Raw genomic sequence first — 12521 nt, 5'->3', positions numbered from 1 at the left:
ATTTATTTTGTTGCAGCTACAAGTACTTGAAGTCTTTTAAATATATTTATATATTTATTTATTTTATTTACAAATTTAATTCAAATTCAAATTAAAGTCAATCAAGTTTAAAAATTTTAGTTATGAGTCAACTATAAAAGTATAAGTTATGAGATATGTGTAACACTACGATTCAAAGTACATCAAACCCTTTCTTTACATACATTCAAAATCTAAAATTTCCCTACTTATTCCAATGACTGGTATTCACAAAATCGCAAAAATCAATCCTACAATCGATAATTTGTATATACGTATACGAGTGATACGGTTATGAACACTACCAAATTACGGAAATTCTTCATTGCCATACTCAATTGAGATGGTTTGGCTCGATGAAGACGTGAGTTTTCTACTAATATTTTTTTATTTTATTTTAAATTTATATTATTTATATTTTAAATTTGTTTGTTTATCCCCATCTAATTGTTCTTTGATTTTTGTTTATCAATTTTAGGGAGGAAAAATACACGCCTCGGTTAAGAGGGCTTTTGTGTCTCGATTCGTAAATTTGCTAAAGAAAGGAATATCTTACCAAATAAGATATGTTGGTGTTGGACTCAATGAGAGTAACTTCAAGACTACACATCATGAGTATGTTGTTAATTTAAACCAACGTACGGATGTGCACAAACTTCCAGTATCATCAAGTATTTCACGATATGGATTTAATTTTGTGAGTTTTGACACTCTCAATACTCTTGGGTACGATTACACCTACTTAGTTGGAAAGTTTATTATTTTAGAAAAAGTATAATTTATTTATAAATTTATTTATTTTATTGATAATTTCGGCTGTGTTTTTTTTTTAACAAACTTATTGACAACAATTTTTTTTATTTTAAATTATTTCAGATATTTACTTTATCTACAAATTTAATTCAAATTTAAATTAAAGTCAATCAAATTTAAAAAATTTTAGTTATGAGTCAACTATAAAAGTATAAATTATGATATGTGTATAGCATCACAATTTAAAGTACATCAAACCCTTTCTTTACATACATCCAAAATCTAAAATTTCTCTACTTATTCCAATGGCTGGTATTCACAAAATCGCAGAAATCAATTCTACAATCGACAATTTGTTTGTACATATACGAGTGATACGGTTATGGACACTACCAAGTTACGGAAATTCTTCATTGCCATACTCAATTGAGATGGTTTGGTTTGATGAAGCCGTGAGTTTTCTACTAATAATTTTATATTTTATTTTAAATTTATTTGTTTATCCCCAACTAATTGTTCTTTGATTTTTGTTTATCAATTCTAGGGAAGAAAAATATACGTCTCGGTTAAGAGGGTTCTTGTGTCTCGATTCGTGAATTTGATAAACGAAGGAATATCTTACCAAATAAGATATTATAGATGCTGTTTGTGTTGTTTTGGCTACTATAAGTCATATTATAGATACTCCAGACTGGTAGTACGATCAATGTGAATGCAACAGGTCCACATATGCTTTTACAAAAACTTTCAAATGTTCAAGTTGTGGCCGTCTCATTTTATCCATAACTCCAAAGTTGGAGTTATTTATTTATTTTTTTTAATTTAAAGTCTAATCACAATGAATTAGATATTGAATAAGTCTATGTTTAACATTTTTTTATATTATTTTTTTTATTAAGCAAATACCAAATAAAGCCTGGTGTCATTGATGACTGTGACTGTGCATGTTTTGTAGTCTTTGACAAGGAGGCAAAACAAGTTTTGAAAAAGAGATGTGTAGAGATACTTGATTCACTCCTATTGGTAAGTTCTAACTAATATTTATTTCTAAAAACATTACTAAAGATATTTTTTATGCTAATTTTTATATTATTTATTATTAATATATTATATAATACCCTGCAGAAAGGAGATCTATCGGATACACCTACACTTTTTCTCAACCTAATTGATAAGACCTTTTTTTTCATTGTTGAAGTTTAAATATATGATAATCCATATTTTTCACATTCTTATAAAGTTAAGAAGATGACTGATAATATGGACCTCATAAATAAATTCAAAAAGGCTCACCCTATTCAAATTGTGAGTACAGTTATAAGTGTACTTTTTATTAAAAATTAGTTTATTTTTCTCTTTCTTGGTCATTAGTAGTATCTAATTTATAAATAATAATTAATAACTAATTATAATTTTAGGATGTTAACTATATCGGTGGTTCGCTTCTAACTTCAAAGGCATCCTCAATCATTGAAGGGGAGAAAGTAGAAGGTGCTAAGGTATTTGTTCAAAAAATGAATTTTTTGTTTGTTTGTTTTCTAAAAGTTAAATCTTTATTTTATTCAAAAAATATTATTGAGATAAAATCAAATGTGAGAAGGAAGTCTTTAATTTAACGTAGTATTTTATACAGAATTTGTTGCTTGAATTCTCTAATGAAGTTGCGGACAATGATGAATCCGAAGTGTTGAAAAATGCTATTACACCAACCAAGCGACTATCCTCGGAGTCGGAAGATTCGAAGGTGCAAGGAGATACCTCAACTTGCAAGAAGATCAAGATTGAGAATGAAACTTGAGAATTTGGATGCACATGTTTTGGAATCTCTTTTAGAGTCTATCTAATAGAATAATACCAACAAGTATATGTTTGTTTTGGTGGAAACATTATCTTTTCTTGAGTTGTTATTTTTCTTTTGATTCTTTTCGATTTTTATGTTTGGAATTTAGAATTTTTTAAAATATAAATTGAAGTTATTTGGTTATTACTTGTGGTTTTATTTTTAACTTGATTCGCACCGTTGATATTCTATTAATTTCTAATTTAGTATTTAATGTCATAAAGTTATAAATTTCTCATATGAATTATTGTTGATACAATTAAGCTACTATGCTAATTACAAAAGATTATATTAAAGTAAATAGAATTATTAGTCTTATTAAAATGTAAGGTTATTTATACTTTTTAAAAGAAAATTTTAATTTGACATTCTTCTATACTAAATTCTGTTTCTAATGTTGTTTCGAAAAAATTAAATTAATTCAGGAAATTCTATTTAAAAATTTAAAATTTGTACTAGCTAATTAGAAAACTTTATTTAGAATTTTGAAATTTGAAATTCTAATACTAATTCATAATTAAGTGACTCCTTAACCATTTCGATTTTTAAATTTAAATTTTTATACTTGCCACATTTATAAATTTTCTCTTTACTCAATTTACATTGTTATATTTTAGATTGTTTCTCTACAATAGAAGTATTTTCATTTTTTCTCTCTTTTTAAATATTTTTTTCTAAATTTACGTAATTTATAAGGTTATTAATTTTTAGATTGTATTTAATTTTATTTATTTTTATCGACAAATAATAGGATTAATACTATTTATGATGAAACTAATAAAAATCATTTTTTATGTCTTATCAAGCGCATGTTAATGTAGAGTTGCAACAAGTCAAATGCTATCAAATATTTGTTCAAGTACGTGAATAAAGGTCCAGACAAGGTAGCAGTTGGAGTTACAAAGGAAGCTTCCAGTGGAGAGTATGCTCAGGTTATTGATGAGATCAAACAATTTTATGATTGCAGATATTTGTCTGCATGTGAGGCTGTGTGGAGAACTTTAACTTATGATATTCATCAGAGGTGGCCTTCAATGATGAGATTAACTTTTCATTTGTCTGGAGAGTAAAATATCATCTTTAAAGATGATGACAATCTTGAGGAAATCGTGGAAGAAGAGTAAGAAAAATGTACGATGTTCTTAGCATGGATGGAGGCCAATAAAAAATTTGAATCAGGTCACATTTTGACATATGCTGAGTTTCCAAATTAATTTGTTTATGATAGAGAAGCAAGGGGAATGACATCTACGTAAAAGAGGGTATTCTATCGGGAGGTTAAACTATGTTCCACCGGGTACAGGTGATATTTATTATATGAGAACTTTGTTAGCTGTTCAGAGAGGTTGCACAACATATGAGTCTATTAGGACAGTTAATGAAATTACATATTATAGCTTCCAAGATGCTTGCTATTCCATGGGACTACTGTGCGATGATAGAGAATTCATTACAGCTATTAATGAGGTAGCTAAACTTGCATCTGGTCATCAATTGAGAAAATTATTTGCGATGCTACTGATATCTAATAGTATTAGCAACCCAGAGCATGTTTGGAATACAACTTGGACATTATTAGCTGATGTAATACTATATGAGAGGAGAAAAGCTTTGAAAAACCAAGGTATTTTACTATATTTTTTTTATATCAAGATTGTATTCTCTTATTATTTTTATTTTTATTAATAATATTAATAATTTTATTTTAGAATTACTTATTAAATATTTCATAAGACCACCATGTGCTTTTGCTAGGACTAAACATGACTGATGACGAATTGAAAAATCTCTGCCTTATTGAGAATGAGATGATACTCAACAGCAATGCGAGATCTTTAAGAGACTATCAATCAATGCCATATCCTGAGATGTCTGATGTTCGCCTTTTTCAGAATAAGCTAATAGAGGAGGAGTTAGCATATGACACAAATGAGTTGACTCATACAAACTTATATATGAAACAAAAGATGACTCATGAGCAAAGGTTAGTATTCGACGAGATACTCAATGCTGTTATTACAGACTTTGGTGATTTTTACTTTGCTTTTGAGCATGGTGGGTGTGGTAAGACATTTATTTGGAATGGACTTTCTTCTGCTATTTGGTCTAGAGGAAAGATTGTTTTAAATGTCGCATCTAGTGGAATTGCGTCTTTACTCCTACCTGGTGGCAGAACGGCTTATTCTAGATTTTCAATACCCATTACAATTACTGATGAATCTACTTGCAACATCAAGCATGGCAGTTTGAAGGCTGAGCTACTCATCCAAAGTAGTTTAATAATTTGGGATGAAGCTCCAATGCTCAATAAAATGTGCTTTGAAGCACTTGATCAGATGCTCAGGGATCTTATATCAGTTACCGATCAACATAAGACACATTAACCATTTGGTGGTAAGGTTGTTGTTCTAGGAGGTGATTCCAGACAGATACTTCCAGTGTTCCGAAAGGGAGTAGACCCGACATATTAACATCAGATATTAGCTCATCCCATCTGTGGTCGTTTTGTAAGGTTCTGAAACTGCACACAAACATGAGGCTTCTAATGTCTTCTTCAGATCAAGATGAAGGTGAAATGAAGAGATTTCCTAATTGGATACTTGATATTGGAAATAGAAATATTGGTTCTGTTGTTGGTGATGAATCAGAAATTGAAATTCCAAATGATCTATTGATTACAACTACTGATGATCCTCTCTCTCATTTGGTAGACTTTTCATATCCAAATTTGTTGCAAAACATGTCATATTACAGGTATTTTTAGAGTAGGGCAATTCTTGCACCCACGCTTGAGAGTGTCGAGAAGGTAAACGATTTTGTATTGACAATCTTTCCAGGGATGGAAAAGGAGTACTTGAGTTTTGACACAACATGTCAAGCTGATGAGAATGAAGATGTACAATAAGAGTGGTTCATACCAGAGTTCCTAAATGACATCAAATGTTCAGGACTACCCAATCACAAGTTGACTTTGAAGCTAGGAGTCGTTGTAATGCTACTGCGAAACATAGACCAGACTTCAGGTTTATACAACGGGACAAGATTAATAGTTAACGAACTTGGCAGCAACATAATTGGAGCGATGGTAGTGACTGGTAGAAATATTGGAGATAAAGTATACATTCCAAGAATGAATTTGATCCCTTCAGATTCAGGATTTCCATTTAAGTTCCAACGGAGACAATTTCCATTAACAGTATGCTTTGCAATGACCATTAACAAGAGTCAGGGTCAATCATTATCACATGTAGGACTTTACTTGCCAAAATTAATATTCATCTATAGACATCTTTATGTTATTTTGTCAAGAGTTAAGAGTCGCAGTGGCTCAGGGTTTTAATTCTAGACGAAGACGGCAATCCAAAGTCATCAACAATAAATGTCGTGTTCAAAGAATTTTTAATAATATTTAGGTAAGAATAATATTATTTTTATTTTAATAGCATGTTATGATTTACACTTTTGTATAAATATTTACTGTAGATATAACTAATTTATCTATTACTTTGTTTTCATATTTGAGATGAAATGTGTAACAAGGAGCACAACATCATATGCCAATTGCTTTTCTAATGAAGTTAGTAAGATATTAGGTTGTCGATAAATTTTTATTAGCCTTTTGATATAAAATTTAGTGTAAAATTGACATGTTATTATTACAGTTATATATGTTCTTATTTTGTTCATGTCTCCCTCCTTATGGTTCAAGAATATTATAGACTTCAAACTCTTCTATTTGCTTTTTTACTTTGAAAAAAGATAAAACAGCATATTCAGTACGTTTATTATATAATGACGATGATCGTGTTATACTAAACTCAAAAAATTTATGGTTATAAAATATTATTTTTAATTTAACATGTCAAATTTAAATACAAGCTCGTGCATCGCACGGGTTTAACACTAGTTTTCAAATATAGTAGACATGCATTTGACTTTCACATTACCAGTTGGTTCCATCCCTCCACTTTTGTTAGTATCTGGCTTCAATAAAGTAGCAGCTTCCCATGAGAGAGATGTGATTATTTCCATCCAAACATTTTCACCATTGTCTTCAACAGGTAGGTTTTTGACCTGTAACAACTGAGCCACCAATGCCCTAAAAGGTCCATCTACTACATTCTTCATTACCTTCTTCTGCTCCTCACTTGTCCTATCCTTGTGGCGATGCTCTCCACTTCCAAAACTATTTGAATTGCACAAATATCCCCACTCACCAATGGCATTCCCATTTCCATCGTTGTCTTCATCATCTTCATCAACAAAAAAAGTTTCTCGCTCGTCTTCTGCATCTTCTGGTTCAGGAGGGAGCCAGAGAATTCCATTATTCTCAAAATCAACAGGTTCAGCATCAACAATAAAGTTAATAAATTACAAGTGTCACAACAGAATACTAATACACATACATTTGGGAACTTACAAACAGGCCTTCTTTAAGCATAAGTTGCTTTGCAGTTTCTATAGCTTCTTCACTTGATATCTGCCAATTTAAACATATCTCAAGAGTTAACAAAACATAAAATGCATCATTTTTTTAGTCTTATTCCCAATTCAAACATATTGAATGCTCGTGTAACTTTTAAGGCAAATACTACTAAAAGGTATTCATGAATCACAACATTTTATCAACTCTTGAATAAAGCTTACTTGATGATTTTATCGAGAAGATTGACTTCCTATACACTACGGACAAAGCCTGCACCACCCTGGATCTTGTGTGGACCTACACATTAATAATGACAAATTGTAAATCACTGGGTACTAAAAATAAAGTTGTGGACCTTAACCTTGAGGACTTCTAATAAATAAATAACCTTTTTTAAAAAAATACAAGTCATTATCACAAAAGAGGTTGTAACTCACCAGGTTTTTCTCCTAAGAGCACTGGACTTTCAGTTAGTTCCATACCAATCAACGACCAAAAGTCAAAAGAAAAATAATAACAAGAAAATAACACCATGATTATAGCAGAAATTATCTTCTGCAAATGTATCTAAAGAACAGTTAACCTTTATGTTGGAATTTTTCTCTTTCAGATATTTCCCTGCACCAGTGATGGTACCACCAGTACCTATCCCGCATACAAGCATGTCGACTTTTCCTTCCGAACCTTTCCATTTTTCTGGGCCAATAGTTTGATAATGTATTTGTCACAAGAACAAAATTGATCACCCAAAATTGGCAAGAATCAGTTGTACTAAAATGTACTAAAAACAGAACAACGTCTCAAAATCTTTTGACTATAGTTGAATCACGAAAGACTAAAACTAGCACATTCTTCTAAAATTGTGCATTAATGAATTCATATATCGACTCCAGTAAAGAATCTCATCTATCTATCATAATCAAATAAACAAATTTCCTAAAACAAAAGCAGAAAAAAAGACTGTTGTAAGCGAATCTTAATAGACTTCTCCATCGCGGTCCTCTTTCTCCTTATCACATCGATTGGATTCTAAACTTCGTCTATTTAATTAACGATTCACAGAAAACATAAAAGGAGATAAAATAAGAAATTGAAAATCACAATCAGCATATCCGCAATAAGTGAAAGACATGAAGAAGGAAGAATAGAAACAGAGAAATCAAAGTACGGAACCATTTCGCGACGAATCTCTGACCGAGGATGCCGTCGAACATTTTGGTAGATCTGATTTACTGGCACGACTTAGTGAGCAAGCATTCACTATTTTTTTCTACTAGATCATAAACTAGATCTAAAAGTATGAAGTGAGAGAAAAAATAAAAAGAAGAAGATGAAATAAATTACCTATTGGAAGTGACAGAGAAGGCACAACCAAATCGCAGAGCTCGTTGAAGGCAACATCAACGACATTGTTTGCAGCGGTGACGCCGGCGAGGAGATGAGTTGCAATGGGTGGCAGAAAAGAGATGAATGAGAGAGGTGGAAGATGAACAGCGACAAGAGATTAGGGTTCATCATTCACATCACTCTCCCCTTCTCAAATGCAACACTAATCACTTTCAGATCCATCACCTCCTCAGTTTAAAACACATAAAAAGGGAAAAAAAAAAGAAAATGACTGTCAAAAGAATTGAACATTACGACAGACACTAAAACTGCCAAAATTAGCCAAAAAATGGCAGTTTTATGGACATGCCATAATAATATTGCCATTTTAATCAAGATTTTTGGTAGTGCTAATCCAAAAGCCACACAACCCTTAAGACCTCAACTCAAAGAGGTTATATCTCACATACCAACTAAGAGTGTATTGATCAGAAGGATTATGAGACAAGAGCCTTAAACTGAATTTCATGATCCCTTTCTCAAGGCTCACATGTAATTCAAGTAGTTCCAATCCCTCTCTCGGTAGTAATTGGATCTATAAAGCACACAGACTCTTTCTTAGATAAACAAATATGATTTCTAATCTCATACTACATAATTCCAAAGACCCCAATATTAGAGCGGTTATATGTTACGTACCAACTCTAAATCAACAAACAACATCATTATGCCAAGAGAGCTCAAACAAAAACCTATGATCCCTCCCTGGAGGCTCACAATAGGATTCTAATAGATCCAAAGATCTTTGAAGAACAAAACTCTCTTGCAAGGATTCTAATAGATATCCAAGTATGAAGATAGAATGAAGAAGAGAAGAAGAAATAAACATCAATTCAATCAAAATTGAAACAGAGCTCCTTTCCCAAATGCAGAGGGAATTAAGTAGTCATTGCTCTCAAATAAAAACCAAATTGCAGGAAACTAAAGTGCATAAAAATAAAGATGAAGATTAAGAATTCAAAACTGAAAATAAAAATTAAAGAATTCATAAATGAAAATTACAAACTAAGAAACTAAACTACTGCTAAGAAAGAAAAGAAGAGAAAGGGAAGAAAAGTGTATGAGGGGAGGGGTCCGAATCACAGAATTTCGAATCAGTCTTCACTCTCTCCCCCTTCCTTCAATTCTCCATGTCTGTGTCCTCCCAGAATGCCTAATTCTATGAAACTAAGGCCTTTATATAGGCTTTCCTAAATTACAAATTGAAATAAAATTAAAAACAAATTACAATCAAATGAAAATTAACTATTCTAGATGATTCTTGTGGCCTGGATTGGTTGACAATTGTGGGCTCGCTTGCTTGAATTTAGAGTAACCTTGGATTGAAAAATTAATTAAGATGAGCCTTTCAGAATGGCGTAGCATTTTTCAGGAAAGTGTAGCGTTCGTGCACTCACGCGTACGCGTCACCCATGCGTGCACGTCATCAAGCTTTTTGGCACTTGTCACGCGTACGCGTCACCTACGCGTACGTGTCATCTTCAGCGTTGGCATCGAAGGCGTAGCGTTAGTGTCAAAGGCGCTCTTCCACACGTACGCGTCACCCACGCTCACGCGTGGCCTTTCAAAAATAACACTTTCACGCGTACGCGTCACCAGCTAAAAACATCACTTTCACGCGTACGCGTCACCCACGCGTACGCGTCGCCAGCTAAATTTTCCCTCTTCTATCGCAGGTGTTCTTTGGTGAAAACGGAACGCCAAAGGCGCTCTTCTAACGCTGAGGAACACTTTTGAGAAAAGCGTTGCGCCAAAGGCACTCTCCTGGAGATTCACAGTGTTCTTGAGGAAAAGCATAGCACCAAAGGCGCTCTCCATAGTTTCTTCTCGGTTTCACCCTTTAAGCTCCTTGTTTTCCTCTGCTTCTGCTTTTCCTATCATCAAGAAAATAAGTGCATCAAGGTAATATACAAGATGATCTTTATATACTAAGTGTGCTAATAATACTCAAAATCAAAACTTCACTTAGTGTGATCTATTTTATCATATTTACCTTGTATATTAGCTAAAACTCAGCTATGCTTGAGATTTTATTTCTTGCAGAGATATTTCATGCTATTACTTATTTATTAACAAAATTTGTATGACAACTAAACTAAAATCTACTAAAATAACAACTAAAAATAGGCAATGATGCACCCGCATCAGTATCCATCCAAACTTATTAAAGGTCTACAGTTACTCTTGAAGCCTTTTTTGCATGCATCCAGGCATATATATATCTTATCAAACACTAGTGGGGACTGTGGAATTGGTATCACTTCTAAGAGTGCAGTACTCCAGGGGTGCTGCGTAAGAGTTCAAATAGATAATCCCTCAGCTTTCCATATTTCTCACTCTTGCTTCCGACAATTCTATCTCTTGCCTCCTTTAGTGCCCTGTAAACCATCTTATCTTGAGGATGTATGCCAAACTCATCTTTCAAAAAATCACTAGCCTCCTTCCTAGTCATCAGAGGATGGATAGCTAGCCTTTTTTCAATTTTCTTGCTCAGCCAGTGTTGGCCAGCAGCATTACTGCCCATGTCCCTTGTACATGTATGCTCAGATTTAAAAGTTTTAGCCTGGAAGCACCTAAGAGAATTATTGTAGGATACATGTACAACCCATGGACATTCTTCTCCTTTAAAGCCCACCCGAACCCTTTCTTTATCGTTTTTAATCCACTAAAGCTCCCTACCCTCAGATATGAACAAGTCCTTCACCACTTCTTTAAAACCATCAAAAGTTGCAAACTTGGTGCCTACTTCAAAGTGGCCTTCTCCAAATCCATACTCATCGTTGAACACGGGCCAGTGCTGCTTCTCAACTTCTTCATCAGAAGAAACAGGGGTATGAAAATCATCTAAATGGTATTTATAGTCATACTCTGAATCAGTGGAGCTTGAGTGTATAATAGGCCCATTACTAGGCCCACCAGTTTTCAAAGAAGGCCCAGTTTGTTGGTCTACACTGGGCCCAACACTTGGTTGTACATTGGGTCTTTTTCCACCAATATTCGATCTATTCTTCCTTGGTGCATCCTTCCTCTTTAGTGGATCCTTCTTGTTCTCTTTTATTTTTCTCTTTGGTACAACAACTTTTTTCCCCTTGTAAGTCATACTTCTCTTCTTTTTGGTATGCTTCTCTTCTCCACTGCTCTTCTCATCATCACTGTCATCATTATACCCCGGAGGTGGAGGCTTGTAAAGTTCATCTTCTGTGCTCTCCTAGTTGTCATCAGAGGATGATGTCATCAGATTATCACAGATGTCATCTAGTTCTATGCACTCAACATTCCCAGTTCCTGCATTTTCGCCTCCTGTGTAACACCCTAATTAGCCTAAGCCTTACCTCGCGTTGTAAAGCAAAGGTTAATCAATGATTACGACAGTTCTAAAGCTCATACATATAATATATAGAAAAAATAATATAATCTAGAAGCTTGATGAAGGTTATAGTTCAAAAATAGGATTTAAAAAGCGCAGAATGTACTAACAGAGCTATTAACTTAAAGCACAAGATATAGATATAATATAACAACAGATAAGAGTTTGATATCATAAGAATCTAGCCACGGCTCGCGGAGTTTAAGCCGGCTAGCCATATATACAGACAAAACAGAAACTGAAGTTTGAAATAGCTTATACAAGTTTTTCTCTCTCAATACAAGCCTCTAGGCAAAAGCAAGATACAAAAGTGAGAGATGTATAAACAAAATAATCCTGAAAGACTCCAAAAAGTATCATGATCCTCCGCTTCTGTCACCATCCAAACAAGTCACCGAGGTGGGTTGCGACCTGCATCTGAAAAACAACAACAGAATATGGTATGAGAATCGGAGGTTCTCAGTATGGTAACAGTGCCCAGTGATGTAAGATATAAGACGCCGGGACGCCAAAGGCAATCCTAGACTTCATATCCATCACAAGATTCAATCTTAAGGCATAACTAGAAACAGTAAAGCATATATAAAACCTTAACATAACTTAAACCTTAACATATTAAAAGGGTAATCTAACTTAGAGAATTTTCTAGTCAAACAGTTCTCCGCTGTCCCACAGCCTTCACCAACCTATCCTCCATGCGATCCCATCGCCACTGCCTTCCGAACCTCCTC

General features: G+C 33.5%; 1 pseudogene; it reads left to right on the top strand.

Moving 5' to 3' along the window:
* On the top strand, positions 4367-6028 carry LOC110271516 (annotated as a pseudogene).

The sequence above is a fragment of the Arachis ipaensis genome, chromosome B04 (assembly GCF_000816755.2).
Source record: "Arachis ipaensis cultivar K30076 chromosome B04, Araip1.1, whole genome shotgun sequence".
Taxonomy (NCBI): Eukaryota; Viridiplantae; Streptophyta; class Magnoliopsida; order Fabales; family Fabaceae; genus Arachis; species Arachis ipaensis.
This window is presented reverse-complemented; position numbering and strand designations above follow the sequence as displayed.